This window comes from Lissotriton vulgaris, chromosome 1_1 (assembly GCF_964263255.1).
Source record: "Lissotriton vulgaris chromosome 1_1, aLisVul1.2, whole genome shotgun sequence".
Lineage (NCBI taxonomy): Eukaryota > Metazoa > Chordata > Amphibia > Caudata > Salamandridae > Lissotriton > Lissotriton vulgaris.
In genome coordinates, this window is record NC_141685.1 from 1,269,455,948 (window position 1) to 1,269,476,274 (window position 20,327).

Genomic DNA, 20,327 nt, shown 5'->3' on the forward strand with positions numbered 1-20,327 from the left:
AGTTTGTTTAAAGCCCTATAGTCTCACTTCTCTATCAATGCGCATGCGCATTGATAGGTCACGAGACCTAAAAAAAAAAGCGGCATTGTGTTTTTATTACTTACTGTGATCGTTTACTGCTGGTGTCAGTGGCAGCCTTAATTAAGAGGCCTGCTACGCAGCTGCTTCAAATCGCCCGCCTCGACGCTGTGCTAACGTGCTACTCGTCCATTGCAGTGTGTGTGTGTGTGTGTGTGGGGGCGTGGTCCACCATACATGGAAGGAAAAAGCTTACGCACGGCATGGCACACGCTGCCTTCCTAAGCATTCTCCCAAATGAAGCCCAATTAGTGGCCCGCCCACCGGCAAACACTGAAACAGAAAGCACTTTGATACAGATTTATTATCGGGCTCGCTGCACTCTCTCAGCAGCCCTGCACTATCAGCAACACTTCCTCACGGAAGGACAATGAGACTGTAATAACGTGTGAACAACACTGCAATAAGCCGGCAATCATCTTTAATTTACTTTTATACATGGCGTGCAGACTGCAGTGATGAGTACGTTGGCAGTGTAGACCCGGCCCTGATTAAAAGGTGCCGGTGCTAAGCACCGGAAAGCTCTGGCACAAATTAAGCACTGATAGTACTGTAAAATGTTGTTATAAACTGCAAATTTGCACTTATGCATACGTCACTTTATAGCAGATTTAGAGCGTTCCACGTACTGTAAAAGTTCAAATGAAAGCTCAGATTTCTGTTTTATGTTGTGGAAACTATAACGAAATGTAGAGTTGCTAGACAACTGATAATATTGCAAAACCTTATTCTAAGTTGCAATTTTGTACTTATGCACATGCCACTTTATAGCGAATTTGCACATTTTCTTTGAGTACTGTCTAAGTGAATTAGATATAGCGATTTTGCACATCTGGCCTTGGCACATGATACTTTTTAGCATTATGCACTTCAGTATAAAGTATTAGTATACTGTTTTTGTAGGTTATTATTTGTACAAACTGTTTACTTTTTGAAATATTTATTATTTTGAATCTATAATAGTGTGTTTTTAGTCTAGTAACAGGTCTCTATGAAGTTTGATCTGTGAAAATGAATTTATAACAATTGTATAAGAAGAGGAGCATGATGCATTTATGACGATTAATCAGTAAGAGGAGTAACAACATTTTAAACCCTGTATTTTATGTTGATATTATTGTTCAGCTTATATGGTTGTGTTCTGCAAATCGAATAAAGCTTTTTGAACTTGAACTTGTGTGTGGGCTGCATACTGCAGTCTGGCCATCACACCCACGCCACACTTGCCATTGTGTACATTCTCATTCATCGGTCACTTGCCTCCTTCACACATGCCTGGTCCCCACCTCTTCCGACATTCTGCTATTGTGTGGCTGAGGTGCCACGCCATTGATGGCTAATGTACATGGCTGGCCCAGGTTCCCACAGTGAGTTGTGCTGTCGTGTCTGGTGGGTGTGCATGTTGTATGTGAACTTGTGACGTGTGCATTTCCTGTATTGTGAGTTGCATGATTATGGAGTTGAGGTGTGTGGTGTGTGCTTTTGGTATTGGCCAACAAGCAGTGCATTTCCGTGGGTGCCGTCCTGGTAGCGCAGGTTGAGGGTAGGAAGGTGTAGGAATCATGCACACTGCCTGCTGTGGTTGGTGGTGACGTTGGCAGAGATTCCCCGGTGATCCCTGCACATTGGTGTGACTCGTTCGTTTTCTATTAGGCTTATTGTGTGCAGTGTTTCCAGGGAGCACTAGTAGGACATGTGTGCAGTCAATTGCCCCCTGACAAGTGCGGGAAGCCAGCTGTGGCATAGACACCTTGTTTGGTCTCCGGCTGTTCCTGCACACTGTGTGGGAAGTATAGATAGTGGGCTACCAAGCTGATGGTGTCATCCATGACCGTTGTGAGTGACTTGGTTTGGCTGGGTGACTCCTCTGTCTCAGGCGGATGTTGGTTGGATGGTACCAGTGGCCAACAGGTGTAGCACGGCCAGCAGCTTTGTCTGAGGTGGAATGTTGGTTGTCCGCTGTGTTGGTACCTTCAGCCTGTGGACAATGGTGGTCAGTAGGCGGAGGAGTGTTGTCCCTTTGAGCATGTATTGGGCAATTACATTCTCTGGTGTTGGGTCTGTGAGGTTGGTGCATTTTCTGAGGGTCGCTGTCTTTGTCTGCGCTGCCTCAGTGTTGGTTGGTCCTGGGGGGGGGGGGGCAGTGGGTGTCCGGGGGGGTCTTGGGGGTGATGGCGGTGGGTGTTGTGGCCCTCTTGGGTGTCCGGCCCACATGTTTAGTGGCTCCATGACATCTGTTGTTCTTCAGGTGTGGCTCTGTGCTGTGCTCCCGTTTCTGGTGCAGGCTGTCGTCCGACTTTACACCAGGTCAGAGCAGGTGTTAATTTCCTGCTGCTAACGTGCCTTATCACATGTTTTGTGGTCTTTTCGCGGATCTGGCTGGCCGGTGAGAATGTTACGGGTGGTGTAGTTGCGGCTTTTGGCACGAGAACACCTACTCTACATCTTGCCCTTCAGACATTGGACGTCACGGTTTTTAATTACGCCGATGACCTCCAACTCATCTTCAACCTTACCTCCTCTCCCGCTTCTGCTCTTAACTTTTAATCTATAATGCTCTTTATCAGGGACTGGATGAATTCCAATCATCCTAAATTGAACCCCGATAAGACCGAGCTAGTACTCACGGGTGGCATCCCCAGTCCCTGGTCCTCTACATTCTGGCCCTCCTCTTTGGGCCCCTACCCCCCTCCTTCTACCTCTGTTAAAACCCTTGGGATAAGAGTCAGCGCTGACCTCTCTATGCCTTCTCAAATAAGCGCTGTGGTATCATCCTGTTTCCTCAAGCTCCGCGTCATACGCTTATCTCTCGCTTTTTCTCCACTGCAGCTTTGAAAATCATTTTACTTGCCATGATTGTTTCGCACCTGGACTACCGCAATGCACTATATGCTGGGGTTCCTGCATATGAGCTGTGTCGTCTCCAACTGATTCAGAATCAAGCCGCTTGTCTAATTTTTAAACTGTCCGAACATCATCATGTCACTCCTCTCCTGAAATCCCTACACTGGCTACCTCTATCTGAACGCTCTCTTTTCAAAATGGGCTGTTTGATCTTTCAGGTTCTAGCAGGCAGCGGGCCAGCATTTTTAGCTTAAAAAATCACTGCCTATATTCCTAACAGGGACCTCCGGTCCTCCTCCAAGCTTCTCTTATGTGTCCCCAATTTAGGAAGAAGAAACATGGCGGCATGAGGTTTTCTACTCTGGCCCCGGTCTTCTGGAACGCTCTCCCCCTGAGTATTAGAACAGCTGCTTCCTACCCGATCTTCCGCAGGGCTCTCAAGACCCAGCTCTTTTCACGCGCTTTTTCCCAATAAGCGGCCTCCCTCCCTGCTCTTTCCAGTTTGTTCATCCTCAGCTCCAAGAAACCGCTTGGTATACGAGCGCTTTATAAATGTTTTAACTTCAATTTCACTTGCCTGGGTCGTCTGTGGCGATGTCTTTTGCGGCTGCTATAGCTGGTAAACTGGTATTGTCGGCTGTTAGCACCAGCTTTTGAATGGGGTGATACATTTATTGCGATTTAGGCTGCGATAAAGTGCAGTTAACTCAGCGATAGCTCCTTGAGAATATGCCACCTAGTACCACGACACTCCAGGTATCATCCCTATATTCAGAGTTCTATGCAAATAGATGTGAAATAATTTATGTCAACAATGTTGGAATCCGTTTTTTTTTCTATATTCCTGAGCTAAATTCAGGGACTAACATGGTATAGAATATTTCATTCATTAACGCAGTTTACTGGTTCGCTCAAATTCCTGTTCTCCTTGTTTCATTACTCAGTCCACTGACAACACCCTACCACCCGCTCTGCTTAAGTAATCAATAGTGCCCAGTAATCCACACCTGCAGAGTAAACATGCACTTAACTGCAATCATAGCGATGATGAAAGCGTGGCGAGGTGTTTTACTGACAGCAGTTCACTGTGAGCATTTGACACCACTTATCAGTGACCTGACTTGCTAATGCTTTGGGCATACTGACGTAAACGCAGCCGAACAGTGCAGAGTGTGTTAGCAGAGCCCCGCGCGTGTGCCAAAAGATATGTGGGTCCCCATTCATTATCTGAAGGTAACTGCCGGAACAATAATCCGAGTCTGATATCGCTCTCACTCATGTAGCACCACACCCAACAGTTCCTTCATGGGTAAGAGCAGTACCAAGACAGACTGCAGTGTTCGCACTTTGAAGGGAGAAGCTATTTGCAGGTTAATGGGCGATATAAGTGCATTATCCTAACACCGGGTCTCTGGCTGTTGTCTATGCGCATAGACTCAACCCCCTTATTCAGGAATCAACGCTAAATCAGTAGGAAATACCCAAAAGTGGTAACAACTGAATGTTCCCTTTGTATCCCCGCCAGCCGAAATAATGAGAACTAACTTGCCGTCACAATGTTGGACCATATTTTTCAACAATGTTTTATTTTTTCATTTATGAATGGAAATTGCATTTATTTTAAAAATGTTTTTTGGGTAAATACGTTTTTTAAAAAAGGTGCTGTAAATAATACAAACAAAATACATTAGAACACTTGCAGCAGAATATAAAAAAAACGAGAACATGATTAATACTGTATGGAATAACATATTGAGACCTCCTATGCGCAAGTTCGTGTCAGTGTGTTTAAAAATGTGTTAAAGAAAAAAAATGCTAGCTGCAACAGGTGTTTACGTCCGTTGAAGCTCCCCTTATCTTGATTCCCCATGTACTCGTGTTTCGGAATGTATGTCAACAATGATATGAGTGCGCACTAAAATATTCTCGTAAAACCTTATGAAGGCCTTGCGCCACCGGTGCGTCACTTTTTCCCATGTTAAAAGTGACGCACCGGCGGCGCAAGGCCTTCATAAATAAGGCCCATGTATATCCAAGATCCCTGTTGGTACTGCAGTCGCTAGTGAACGACTTGTACTGCGCTTCAGCGTGTTTTGATGCTGAGAAGAAAGTTTTACAGAGTTTCATTAAGTGACAGATATAGCATACACCAGGGCACAAGTCCTAAAAACAAGAAGAGGGTTGACAAAACAAGTCAGGCAGTATGTAAATAACATCATGACTGGTAACATCCCAGCGCGTGAAATCAAGGCGCATGACATTGTATGTAACATCACAGGTATATCATCACAATGCATGATCTCACAGGAAGTGACATCACAAAAAGTGGCCTCGCACATATGTGTATCAGGTCTATGGAGTACCATTGAGCACATTACAATATTTAACAAATTAGATTTTGCATTGGGGATGTGCCAAAAATGGACTCAACCCCAACGCAAAATCTGGGCCACCAAGTTATCGGCAACAAGGAAAAACGTGGCAGTACATCTGCTTTGCTTAGGTGGCTGAAAAATCAGCATTTTAAAATATCTTATGGGGTTAAGGCATTTGCAGCAGAGATCGTAGTGCGACCAGTAAATCTCAGTGAATAATAATATTGGTAGAATAACGCTAGAGCTTAACATATTTCCTGGAGCGATCTGTGTTTTGCCTAGTTCCAGTTTTCAATCAAAGTAGTATAGAGAGTTAATAAGTCTCCTGCAAAGCACATCATGTAACACGCAGATGATGGATTTTTATTTTATATTGATAGGCAATTGGGTTATTGCTTTTAACTCAGAGATAGACCTTGTCAGTGAACTGCTTCCCTCCCTGCGTAGCTCTGCCTGGTAGCTGCTGCCCCTTGCAGATCCACTGACCTGTTGGGTGGTGTATTAGGCCCTCCTCCACCTGCAGGCTCCTTCCTGCCTCACATCCCTGGTGGGCTAACGGGGAGCATCTTTGCTCTGCTGCAGGTCTGCAATCTGTCCTTGAGCTTTCTGCCTCTTTTTCCCCTCTGCTTTCTTTGCACTCTTTTTAATTTTTTTCTCGTTTTCACCTTTTTTCATACTTTTCTACGCTTTTTTCACTCTCTTTTGCACGGTGTCCCTGCCGCTGCTCAACCCCTGCGACCCTGCCCAGGGTTTCCTGATTTCGCGCTGTCCAGCCCTCCCCCTCACACTACTTAATGGCGACTGCTGCACCATGAAAGTATCAATTTCACCGATCATGTCAGTGAACTGCTTCCTTCACTGTACGGCTCCGCCTGGTCCGTGCTGCCCCTTGCAGATCCACTGACCCTTGTGGGTTGGTGTTTGAGGCCCTCCTCCATCCTCAGGCTCACACCTGTGCCTCATCCCTGGTGAGCTAGTGAGGATCATCTTTGCTCTGCTGCTGGTCTGCCTTCTGTCCTTGTGCTTGCTGCCTCTTTTTCTCTTCTGCCTTCTTTGCATTCTTTTTCACTTTTTTCTCTTTTTCCCCCTTTTTGCATATTTTTCTTCACTTTTTCACTCTTTTGCACTTTGCCCGTGCCCGAACCCCACTGACCCGCCCCCTTCCAGTGCTGTGTTTCCTGCTTCCCATTTGCCAGCTGGCCAGCACTCCCCCTTACACTACTTAATGGCGGCCACTGCATGGGTTTGCAGTGGGTGCGCCAAAGGTGCGTCAAAGGCAAGCCTGTCTGTGCCCATCCGTGCCTGGACCTCGGCCAGTGCCACGAACCCTGGCTCTTGGACCTTCCACCGATACAAAGCCAGCACCCTCCTTGCCCAAAACACTGGACATCATGCCGCCTGCCACCTCGCCTCGTTGAAGGACACCCAAAGACATTTCTCCTACCAAAACTGGAGCTGCACCCTCACCCACCTCTGCACTCAAGCTCCTCCCACCACCCGCCCAACCCACAGCACACCCGACTGGCTCAGCTACATCTTCCGCAAAACGCACTCCCTCCATAAACAAGCCATGGAAATCTGGGACCTCCTCGACTCTGTCCCCCTGACACCACCTTCCTCATGGAAACGTGCACAAACTCCAGCTCATACCCGGACATCGCCACTGCCAACCCCAATGGTTAGAAGATCACCCGCAAGGATCGTTCCGACCGACCAGAAGGAGGCATCGCCATTGTCCACAAGAACTCGCTCCGCCTGAGCACCCACTTGGTTGACCCAATGACAACCATGGAACATCTCCACTTCCAGGTCCGGACAAGCCCCAACACCACCCTCTGCAGCACCCTTCTCAACAGACCTCCTGCCCCCCTAACCATCACTGACACCATCATGAATGAATGAATGAATGAATGAATGAATGAAAGGGCATTTGTCGAGAGCATGGCTACCCGGAGGCCTCCCAGCGCTAAGCTGAACTAACTGGTTCAGAGCAGGACGAGGGAGAGCAATTTAGGGAAATAGGAAAGTTTTTAAGTGTTTCCTAAAGGAGAGGTGGTTGGTTCCGTCCGAGGGTAGAGAGGCAGAGCATTCCAGAGTTTTCCCGTATTGAGGCAGAAGAGTCTGCCGCCACTTCAAGCACGTTTTATTCTGGGGGTTGCGATGAGGTGGAGATCATCCGATCGCAACTGTCTCCTCGCTTTGTAGGGTTGAACCATTGCTGAAATCAGAGGGGGGCCAAGACCTTGAAGGGATTTGTGAACAATACAAAGGGATTTGAAGCTGATTCGCTCTCTTACTGGGAGCCAGTGAAGAAGACGGAAGGTGGGTTTTGCGGAGGACAGTTTTGACGTCCCCGTCAACAGTCTTGCTGCGTAGTTCTGGATGACCTGCAATTTGTTTATCACGGCGGTGGGGGAGCCTAGGTAGAGCGCATTACCATAGTCCAGTCTGGAGAGCAGGATGGACTGGACCATGGTTTTCTTGGCTTGGGTGGAAGCAAAGGGAGCACTTTCCTGGCCATTCTGATTAGGCCATAGCAGATTTCCACTGTCTTGCTGGCTTGTGGTTGGAACATCAAATTGCGATCCAGCCAGAAACCCAGGCTCTTAATTTCGGGTTTAGAGGATGGGACTGGGCTCATGCAGGCAGGCCAGATGGTTCTGAGGGCAGAGTTATCAAAGTTACCCAGGGTCATCATTTCAGTTTTCCCACCGTTCAGTTTCAGGTGGGAAGATCCCATCCAGTTCACAACTTCCGTAAGACAGGCGCTCAGGGTCGAGGAATAGGGAAAGGATTGATTTAGGGCTACTACTAATTGGGTGTTGTCAGCGTAAGTGACCATATGGATCCTAAAAGGAGCTAAAATGGAGGCAAGGGAGACCATATATACGTTAAAAAGTGTCGGGCTCAGCGACGAACCCTGAGGGATGCCGCACTGGAGGGGCTGGGGTTTGGAGCTCATATTATCTTTGAAGACCTGAAACGCGAGACCTGTCATGAAGGAGCGCAGCCAACTCAGGGCGGTACCAGCTACTCCCACCTTGCCAAGGCGATGGTCAGGACCTGGTTATTCACTGTGTCAAAGGCTGCGCTCAGATCTATGTAAATGTAAATGTGCTGAACTTGTAAAGCGCCGAGGGTAGAGAGGCAGAGCATTCCAGAGCGCTTATAGCTGCCCGTAAGCGTCCCGGCACTTGCTTAGGGGACCCGTCCTGGTATTCCCCTGTGAGAAACCACGGCAGGGTGTCCACAAGGTGAAAGCTAGGCATCCCGCCGCGAGGGGCCGTAGTGGAGATTAAGCAAGCTATTGCCCAGAGTCGCAGAGTGTGACCCCGTGAGTTGAGTAGGCACCAGAGCGAGAATTGTCGAGTCCGTGGAATTTTGAGCCCGAGACCCGCCGAGGCGGGGAATCGAACCCTGGTCCACGGTCGATCTCAGCTTCCAGGTCTGCCGCCTCTAACCACTGAGCCACGCTTCTCCACTCCACATCTAGTAGGATGATGGCTGCTGCACCTCCTGCATCGAGCAACATCCTGCTTTCCTCGACAACTGCCAGCAGAGCGGTTTCTGTACTCTGTCTAGGGCGGAAGCCAGTTTGTGAGGGGTGAAGCTGGTTGGAGGTTTCCAGGAACTCAGAGAGGGTGCGGTTTACATGTTTCTCGATGATTTTGGAGATTCCTGGGAGGAGGGAAATAGGGCGGAAGTTGCCCAGGTCTGCATGGTCAAGGTGGGGCTTCTGTAGAAGTGTTTTGACCATGGCCTCCTTCCAGAGTGGGGGAACCGTGCCTGATTCGAGTGAAGTATTAATCATATGGGTGATTATGGGACCGAAAATGGGGTGAGACTTTGGCTATGATGTTCATAGGCGCTGGGTCTCTGGGTGATCCGCTCTTCACTGTGGGCAAAAGTGAAAGGAGCGTCTCCAAGGAAAGGGGGAGATGTGTTCCAGGTGGTGGGTGGCGGGAGGAAGGTCTGCTGTGGGCCCACCTACTGACAAGTCAGGAGGAGAAAGTGCTTTTAAGATGTTCTGGATTTTGGAGTCGAAGAACTCCGCTTGGTTTTCGCAGCGGGTTCCCTGGGGTCCGCCAGGATAGAGGGGTCTGGGCATTTAAGAAGCCTTTTTATGATAGCGAACGTCTCTCTAGGGGAGTTAGCGGCCTGCTCAATTTAGCCTTGTAAAAGGTTGCCTGAGTTTTCTTCAATTCTGCTCTGTAGCTGCGTATGGCATCCCTATAGGTACGCTTATTTTCGGCTGTAAAGTTTTTCCTCCATCGTCTTTCTAGGATTTTGCAATTCTGTTTCATAATGCGCAGGTCCGTTGAGTACCAGGGTGAACAGGTGGAGCTGTGTTTTTTGGTGGTCCACACTTTAGGGAGGACGGTGTTCAAAGAGTCACCTATCCAATTGCAAAAGTTGTTGTACATAGTCACTGGGCATGGGTCGGCTGGGGTGTATTCTTTACAATTTCACTGGTCCAATGCTCCAGAGAGAGCTTAGACCAAGGGCGGGACAAGGTGCGAGGAGGAGGGACCGGGAGGGCATAAGAACGGAGGTACCAGGAGAGAGGGACCAAGTGATGATCAGACCAGGGGATAGGGATAGGGTTGTTCCCATGGAGCGTTTCCACATTAGAGAACACAGGGTCAAGGCAGTGTACCTGAGAATGTGTGGGAAGAATAATTTTTTGCACCAGCTGAATGGAAGCAAGATCTTTTGCCAGTTCCAGTGCACCTGTGGCCCTAGAGTCATTAAAGTAAAGGTTAAAATCCCCCAGAAGCAGAAAATTCGAGGACGTGCTGGCTCAGTGGATGGCGTTTTCGACCAGGGAATTACAAAAAGCACCTACAGTCCCCGGGGCGTGGTATATCAGAATTCCTGAGAGTGAGAGGACCGGGGTAAATTGTAAAGAGAAGTGGACATTTTCGCAGTTCAGGAGAGGGCTGCCGTGGAGGTGACATGTAGTATGGTCCTTATAAATAATCGCGATGCCTCCGCCTCTGCCTGCGGATCTGTCTACTCTTTGGTAACCCTGAGGCAAAGCTTGTACAATATCTGGCTCGCAGCTATCACTGAGCCAGGTTTCCGTTAGGAAAAGCAGTTCGGGGGAGAGGTCTTCTAGAACAAGTCCGATTTCTGTCGAATGCTTGGGAAGGGATCTGCAGTTCAGCAAATAGAAATTGAAACCAAGGTTTGAGGAGGGGGGTGAGTGTTTCTGGGGGAGGGTGGTGAATGGGCAGTGCGGGCATTTAGGAAGGGGCTGTCTTTCTCCCCTGAGGCGGAAAGCCGGGGGTTTTAATCTATCCTTTTGCACTCTACACTTCAGAATCTGCACATTTTAAAATGACGCCGTGTTTTAATTTAACATTGCACTTCTGAGGGTTGAATTGTTGTACCTTACTGCCCCTTGGACCCGATCCCTGATCCCCGGCGCAGACGACTAGAAGCTGAAGCCGAGGGATATCGGGCTCTAGCCTTGTAGCCGCCATATTAGGGGTAGGAAGGGTTGCGGTCCAGCTCCAGGACACCTCCCGCCCTCCCAGGATATTTAAAGGGCGTTAACGGGCAGCGCGCAGACTAATTGCGTGTCTTTCTCCCCTGAGGCGGAAAGCCGGGGGTTCTAATCTATCCTTTTGCACTCTGCACTTTAGAATCTGCACATTTTAAAATTACGCCGTGTTTTAATTTAACATTGCACTTCTGAGGGTTGAATTGTTGTACCTTACTGCCCCTTGGACCCGATCCCTGATCCCCGGCGCAGATGACTAGGAGCTGAAGCCGAGGGACATAGGGCTCTAGCCTTGTAGCCGCCATATTAGGGGTAGGAAGGGTTGCGGTCCAGCTCCAGGACACCTCCCGCCCTCCCAGGATATTTAAAGGGCGTTAACGGGCAGCGCGCAGACTAATTGCGTGTCTTTCTCCCCTGAGGCGGAAAGCCGGGGGGTTTTAATCTATCCTTTTGCACTCTGCACTTTAGAATCTGCACATTTTAAAATTACGCCATGTTTTAATTTAACATTGCACTTCTGAGGGTTGAATTGTTGTACCTTACTGCCCCTTGGAACCGATCCCTGATCCCCGGCGCAGACGACTAGGAGATGAAGCCGAGGGACGTAGGGCTCTAGCCTTGTAGCCGCCATATTAGGGGTAGGAAGGGTTGCAGTCCAGCTCCAGGACACCTCCCACCCTCCTCCGCCTCCTTTCATGCTCCATATGAAGGTCATGTTACCTCGCCCGCGCAGTGAGCGGGAGCACCGGGCGCGCCAAAGGCAAGCCCGTCTGCGCCCGTCCGTGCCGGGACCGGGCCAAGGGCCACCTCCCCTGGCCCGAAGGTCCTGGACGACCGACTGACATATTCCAGATCACATCTGATAGAGTTAAGCTCACCGCCCACGATTCACTATATAAGGCACGACCTGGAGTTTGCCTTAAATTCTACCTCACTGAGCTGTCCTCACTGCAATACTGTCATTCCCATTATCAATAGTAAGGTTAATCCTAACTTAAAGAACAATCTAAAATCGACCAATATTTTTATAGCACTTATTAACGCTCGGTCATTGGGAAAACACAGACAGGAAATAGCGGATTTAATCACAGATAGGAAACTAGATATCCTCTTAATCACGGAAACTTGGATGGACAACGCGTCTGAGCCGGATCTTGTGATTGCGGTCCCGCTAGGATATAAGGCCTACCGTCAAGATAGAAAGGGTAAAAAAGAGTGCGGGCTAGCCATAATTGCTAGGGAAAGCTACACAGTAAGGACCTCTCCCATCCCTTTCTCATGCTGCGAGGCCTTACACTTTGCCATCAAGCTAACCCCGTCTTATAATTTTAAAGGAGTGTTATTATATCAACCTCCAGGAGCACGTACAGGCTTCCTTTCTAATCTAGGCTCGATACTGCAGTCATTAGTGACAGAAGAATCTTATACAGTCATGGGCGACTGGAATTTCCATCTAGAGCAACATGATGATAAAGACACCCTCTCCCTACTAACAGACATGGAAACGTTAGGGCTCCACCAACTGGTTACATCCCCTACCCACGAGGCCGGCCATATCTTGGACGGCATCTTCTCCAACTTGGAGGGATTGCGTATAACAGATATTCTCCCCATGCCATGGTCCGACCATAATGCCATCTTAAGCAGAATTACTATTACGGAGAGCCCATTCATAGGGCCATCATCTCCAGACCAGAATCTTTTAAGGTCTGGAAAGATATAAACAAGGCAGACTTAAAAGAGCTATTGGACAGTACTCACCCTACCCTATCCACTGATCCAAACACTGCCACTCTTCAATACCAGGACTGGCTAGGGCATGCTACACACTCACTAGTACCCACTAAAACATTGTCAAGAAATAGGGCCACTCCCTCAGCTCCATGGTTTACCGATGACTTAAGGAAACAGAAACAACTCTGTAGGAACAGGGAAAGGTATTGGCGGAAATCCTACAACTTAGAGAGTAAAGCTAGTTACAAGGAAATGCTCGCAATCTATAAATCCATGATTGCAGAGGCAAAGAAGAAGTTCTTTACCAAACAAATTGAGAAGGCGAAAAACTTCAGTAAGCAACTTTATGAGATCACAAAGCAGCTTGCTGGAAATGCTCTTGATTTAGCACCACCACCGTCCCAATCACTTTGTGACGCGCTCGCAAATTTCTTTTTCACAAAAGTAAATGATATATATCTAGCTTTCTCCTCCAAAACAGATGTCATCTTAAACTCTACCTGTAACATCCCCCCTCACTCTCTATTGACGCAGTTCACTGATCTCACGGATGATCAAATAATGGATATTATTACATCCATTAAAACCGGATCAGCCCTGGACCCCTGTCCTTTTAAAGTCCTGCCCCCGGTGATGGACTCTCTTGTTATGGTTATTACACAAGTTTGCAACTCCATGTTTAGATCAGGGATTTACCCCGACATACTGAAAAAGACCCTATTAAAACCACTCTTAAAAAAACCACTCCTGGATAAGGACGAGCTAAAAAATTATTGACCCATAGCTAGTCTCCCATTCCTAGCAAAAGTAGCTGAAAAAGCCATGAACCAGCAGCTTTCAGATTTCATCGAGAAACACCATCAGCTGGATAGTACCCAATTTGGATTTCGCAAATTCCATGGTACGGAAACAGCACTAATTAAAGCGGCCGAGTCATCCGGGATCAGGGAGGAACAGCTTTCCTGGTGCTACTTGATTTATCTGCAGCTTTCGACACGGTCGACCATAAGATCTTGGTCGACCGTGTCGGAAAAATGGGCATCCAGCGGGTTGCAAAAGACTTGTTGGCCTCATTTCTGGCTGGGAGAACTCAGGCGGTCACCCTGGGATTTTTCAAATCATCTCAGCTGTCCTTGCCGTGCGGGGTTCCTCAAGGCTCATCCCTAAGTCCGACACTGTTTAATATCTATGTATCGGACCTGGCTAAAGTCATCAAAGCCTACGGGATGAGCCTAACCTCCTACGCAGATGATACGCAGTTAGGTCTGGCCATAAATAGTGATGGAGACACGGTGGCAGAACGTTTTCAAGGAGGTATGCTAGCAATTGGAGAGTGGATGGCTTCCAATTGTCTTAAGCTTAACTCCGAAAAAACGGAGGTGGTCATTTTTGGACCACTCTCACAGGCTGGTCTTCAGTCTGGTGGCCCTCATCCTTCAGAGCTCCTCCTAAACCGGTTTCCAGGGTGAGGAACCTGGGAGTGGTTTTTGATGAAGGCTTACATTTTATGGCCATGCCAACAAAACAGCAGCCACAGCCTGTCATAAACTTAAACTAGTAAGAAAAAGTATTCCTTTTCTACCTGACACAGCTGGAAAAACTCTAGTAAGCTCCCTAGGGCTATCCACCCTGGATTACTGTAATGGTTTATTTGTAAATGCCCAGATCCGTGTGACTAATAAAATGCAAACCATACAGAATGCGGCTGCCAGACTCCTTTCCAGAACACCTAAATTCAAACCCATCTCAGATATAATAAGGAACTATCACTGGCTGACGATTCGTAATCGGATTAAGTTCAAGACTCTATGTATAGTCTATAAAGCACTCCACAATCAAGGATCGCATTTTCTTAAGGACCAACTGACTCCCTATACTCCCTCCAGACCACTCCGTTCCACTACTTTGAATCAACTAGTGGTGCCGCGCACTAAAACAGTTTCCTGGGGCGACCGCCGCGTTCTGGTTTCTGCTCCCAAGCTATGGAATACCCTGCCACAGTCAATTAGGACAAGTCCTACACTCTTGCTCTTTCACAAACAGTTAAAGACTTGGCTCTTTAACCAATCATTTCATAGCGGCACCTTCTGGAGATTCACATAGTTAGTTATAGCGCCAAGACGCCTACGGGTATTCGTTCGCGCTTAATAAATAGTAATAATAAATAAATAAATAAATAAATAAATAAGATAGGGAGTGGAGGCAGTTGGCGTTGGGGGTTTATTAAGCTGTCTTAGGCGGGGACTGGAGTAGCTGAAGAGCTCTGGCAGGGCAGGAGTAGGGGTTCTGGCCCCGGGCCTGTCGGGCATGGTCGGGTGCAGTTGGGCTTGCCTTTGGCGCTCCTTCAGCTCGCCATCGGTGAGCCCACTGCGCGGTCGCATCAAGGGCATGATTTTTCCGCCTCCTCCAATGTCGGGTGCAGCAACTAGACCGCTGCCCCGAGCGTCTGAGGTGCTAAACCGGAAGTTGAGCACAAGACCTTCCTGCCCGCCGAGCATTGAACACAGCTCGTACTGGTGGTCGGTTTCTATGTGCCACTACCAGCGAAAACGGTAAGTTTAAAGTGCAAAAGGCATAGTGAAATAAAATTCAATTTTAAAAGCAGTCAGCAAAGGAGTTAGATTAAAACCAATGAGCCACACAAAAATGATCATGCGCATCATCAACTTCATCGTACCCCAATCCCTCACATTTACCAATTACAGCCTATTTGGTGACCTCAGCTTCCACCAGGACAAGCCCAATGACCAGAACACTGTACCCCTTCTGGAGAACCTTGCCAACATCGGATTTAAGCAGGGCACATACTCAACCCCGTCTTCTATGCCAGTGAAAACATCACCTACAGACACACCTCCAAACCCATCTGTATTGACCACCACTGCATTCACTTTGCCTTTACTAAACCCACCGTACACCACCACACCCACGGCTCCCACCACTGCAACTGGAACAAGGTCCCCAAAGAACATTAGAGTGAGGGCTGGGCCTTGTTGCGCACATTGCTATGTTAGCATAGGTTTATTAGAAGTTTAAAGGCCATTTTACATTTTGGTGCTTTTTGCACACAATACTGCATATAGCTGTTGTTGTAAGTTAGGCTGCGTGACATGCTTCACATGAGAATGGCTTGTTTTCAGCATCCCTAGACTTACATCGCAAATCTAGTCTGCACAGTGAGTGCTACACCCTCCAAGGTTATCATAACAAGGTAGCTGTTGTTCGGGTTGATCGGTCCACGTTTTAGACATAACATATATGCAGCTGCAGCCAGCGCGATTATGGCGCCTTTAATATTGCACTGTAAGCATGATTTCAGACACTTGGAAGAATCCTGCTTTTCCAGAGAGACGAGAGCTTTTGCAGATCCTGATGTGATACACTTCTGCTGATCTTGGAGGTATGGGGCCCCCCACACAAGCCTAAGAGACCTTCTATATTTTATAAAACATAGTTCCTACCTAGGGAGGGTGATATAATAGGCGCTATAGGACCTGTTTTCACCATCATTGTAATAGGATTTCTCCTTTTGTATTTTATGGAATGTAACAATGCTGATCATATTATTTCTAATCAGATGTCTCCTTATGTTAGCAAAGATACTGCATCTTAGAGCACGTCATTAAAATAAATAGTTTAACGTTTCCCGTGTCTCTTTTTTACTCCTGTTGTGGATTGGTATGAGATTATAACGAAAGAGTGTTCTTGCTTCCCACCATTCCTGAGTATAACCTAGTCACATGTTCTGGGTTGTCCAATCATTGGTCCCTTTGCTATAGGACAAAGAGCTAATGTGACACTGATGCTAGCTGGTTAGGGTTTCTAGGTACTGAAGTGAGTTTTTTAGTCCACCACAATTCACTGAGGTCCTGGGTCTCTGTGCACAGTTCTGTGTAGGAACAGAATCCCTGCAACATGGCGCACCCAACTTAGTGGTCTTATTTTGAGACTCTCGAGTAGTGCTTATATCACTGTTGTTTCCGGTTGACAGTGGTGACGGTTAAGCCTACCTATAGTTAAATGGGTCTTTTCAAGCTTGATACTTTAAAATGGTTTCCATTGAGTTAATACCCAGTTGTGCTACGTTTCTATGTATTGTCTTTTTATCTCGGTTGTGTCGTTATGGGTGATGTTGACATACCCCAGCATAGCCGGATAGCGGTCGGCAACCATTTGCAGACCTATGCCATCCCCTTGGAGGGCATGGCAGTTGTTTTTGTGGTGTGTGCGGACGCAGCATACCAGTATCAGCTTTTCTACTCATGGGTTACATTTCCTGCAGTGAATGCAGATACCAATTTGTTTCATGGTTACACTCACACTGTCGTGCCTATTGAGTACACTCTATATAGGACACTGGAGAGTCCGATTTCAGCTTTTCACCGCATTTGGTGTAATGGCGCCCTCCCCCAATCTTTAACGGTGGTGAGATTAGGTCCTTTGTCCATCCCAGGTGTTTCTTCGCCTGTCTTGGCTGGTTTACTCTACAACCCCGTGCCACTGTGATTCCCATTGGTGAATTGAGGCCACTTTATACCCCTACTGTAGGGGTCATAAGGGCCTTGGTTCAATACATATCCTGCAACATTCAGGGCGGGGCTCCTGTTGTTGCGGCGCATCCAGTTGGACCGGGCGGGATGAAGCTTAGTCCCGTCATGGTTAATGCGGTTATGGGCAAGCGCCCCCCAGGATAAGGATGATACGCCTTTTTGGCTTGCCGAGAACTTTGACCAGCCGGAGGTGGTATTTCCTAACATGACTCCTGTTGAAAAACACAGGATTCTTACTTTTAGTCTGCAAAAAGACTTAGTGCCGGAAGTGGCTGATTGGAACACTTGGGGTATGATTTTTACGGTAGTCTATGCTAAGTGCTTTGGCACGCCATCCATGGCTGTCCTTCCCTCCGTCATTAAGCGTGTTCAGGACACGGACCGGAGGCGGCGGTTGAGTTGGGAATGAGACTCGTTGGAGTGTTTGACATAGTTTCCGATCTAGTCCTTGCAAATGTCAAGGGGGATGCGGTAAGCTTCCAGGTGTCTAATGCTTTGCACGATGTCCCTGATGCCGAGTAAATATTACGGCAGCTTATAAGACCATTGGTCGTAATAGTTTGGGTGTTAAGCCTTTTGCCAGAGCAACGCAGAAGCACACTCAGATGGTGAAGTCTGATAAAGACAATCGCCCCACTGTTCCAAAAGCAACCTTGGAATAAAAATAAAAAACAGGGACAACAGAAACAGGGGTCCCGTCCCGCTTCCCCGATACCTGCATCTACATGAGCACACATATGAATTGCATGACTGCGCTACTATTAAGTCCCTTGATCATTTTCAGGTTCCTGAACAACGTTCTCCTCGCTCTTTGCAGGATACATCAGTCTCACCTACCGGTGGAGGAGGCGGCAGCAGAGGACGGGGTGCGAAACAAGAGCAACCCCGCAAGACAGACAGTAAAGGCAAGCAGGACGACTCACCACATCAAAGACCCCAGTTTCAGAAAAAGAAATTTGCTGCTTTAACAGCGAGATATGCCACGGATAGTGAGAACGCAGCTTCGGAATCTGACATGGGCACTGGCGCTGCTGGACAGCTCTGAGAAATTACCATAGTGCGGGAGGCACTGCGTCCACTTCTGAAGGTGACAGCAACTAACATGTTTGTAGTTGTTGAGATAGCTGACACTAGAGTGGCTCCCCCTGAAAGACTTGTTGAAATTGTCCTTTTAATTGAAGGTGACGTACAACATACTATAAAAGGGGTATTTTGGGAGAATCTAACTACTACTTATGACATTTTGTTGGCGGAGGCCGATTGGCCCCCACCTTTCGTTTTAGCAGCTCAACAAGGGGAGGAAGTAATCCTCCTAGTTTCGCGCACACTGTGCCGAAGGAGCAGGTTCCGCATTTTGCAGAAGATTGGGCTAAGGTGCTTGCACCGCTTTATACCGTACTCACTGTGTCTGGGATACATTTTCACCACAACATGAGATACCATTGGGGTCTATGCCACAGCCTCAACCCCAATACCCAATGCGGCGTGAAGCAAAAGCTCCCATAGCAGGATTCCTTGAACAATTGGAATATGAAGGTGTGATTGAAACATGTGTGTCTATGATGAATAATCCTCTTTTTACTGTGACCAAGCCTAATGGCTTTTACTGTTTGGTATTGGATTACCGGCACTTGAACTCTCATTGTCGGACCTGCGCGGTACAAAACACTCACAGTTCTGCTCTTGTGGATAGTCTCGTGCGTAAAAGGTTTAAAACCACACTTGACATGTCCAATGGTTTTTCCGGCCAATACCTGTCCTCTCTAGGTAGTCAATGGACAGCATTTACCTGCGGTGGCAAACAACGCCAGTTCAGAAGATTGGCTATGGGCTATAAGAACAGTCTAGGTGTCTTTACCGCCCGCATAGTCTCTCTTTTAGAGAGACTAAACCCAGATGCATGTTCGTATGTGGATGACATTTATCTCACAGACAACGAATTATGGCCACATCTGTGTCCCTTTACCGCACAATTTGTCAGTTTGCGGACTTCGGTTACAAATTTAACTTTGCAAAATCTCACATTGCTGAGTACACAGTGTTGTTCTTGGGCTATGAGCTCAACAATGAAGGTCGAGGTTTAGCACCTCACTTCTTGGAGAAATGCGCACAGCTGCGTGCTGCAACAACGCTGAAGAAACTACAATCTTTACTGGGCTTTTTAAATTTCGGGCGTACTTACATTCCCGAATATGCCCAGCGTATCAAGCCTCTTTACGCTTTGGTACAACCAACTTTTTCCAAATCTTGCTGCCTGCCTACTCATTCAGCCATCTTGCAATCTTTGCAGGCTGATCTTTTAGAATCTAAATTCTTATTGACTCGTGATAACCACACCAACCTGGTGATAAGAATCGTACCTGGGGCGGTGGGTTTCACGTACCTGACTTTTAATGAGGGTGACACAGTCCCTACCGCTTACAAGTCACACTTGTACACTTCGGCTGAGCTGCGGTTTTCCACTGTGGAAAAGGTTTTGACGGCAATGCAAATGGCGATTCTGAAAGAACGTGCGCTGTCACAGGGAAAACGCATTTTGGTTGTCACTCCGTATCCTGCCCTGGAGGCAGTGACGAAAGCCAGTGTACCAAATTCAAAAGCTTTGCACCCAAAGTGGATGCAAGGGGCAACGTCCTAGACATCTACCGATGTCACGTTCATTTTTGACTCCTCTTTGCAGACTCAGGAGTATTTGCAGTATGAATTCGTTCATCCAGCTACTCTGACCATGGGCCCACTAGAGGATTTCCATTGTATCATTTACACTGACGGTTCGGTGCAACCAGCCACGGATTCAAAGCACGCTTATTCTTCAGCCTGCGCAATAGTGGTTGGAATTATGGTGAATGGTGAATTCAAGTCCGATGTTGTGCATACACAGACATTAGGGGACTGTACCGCCCACTTGGCAGAGCTACGTGCTCTACTGCTTACATTGGAGTACGCTGATTCTAGTGTGACTACTCTTATCGTAAGTGACTCTTACTACTGTGTTCAGTCTTACATAGACAATTTGTTCTTTTGGACTCAAAATGAATATCATGATTCCAAAGGTAGCACAATAAAACATAAAATGATCTGAGTTTGAGTGGCGGAGCTTATAGAGCGGCTGCCACTCGTGTTTGTGATTCATACTCTTGGAGCCACCAGATAGTACAAGTTTTGTGCGAGGGATAGTGGGTTGTTGCAATGTAAGGCTTTATGGGTCATGCAAGCAAAAGCAATTTTTTGTTGTATCCT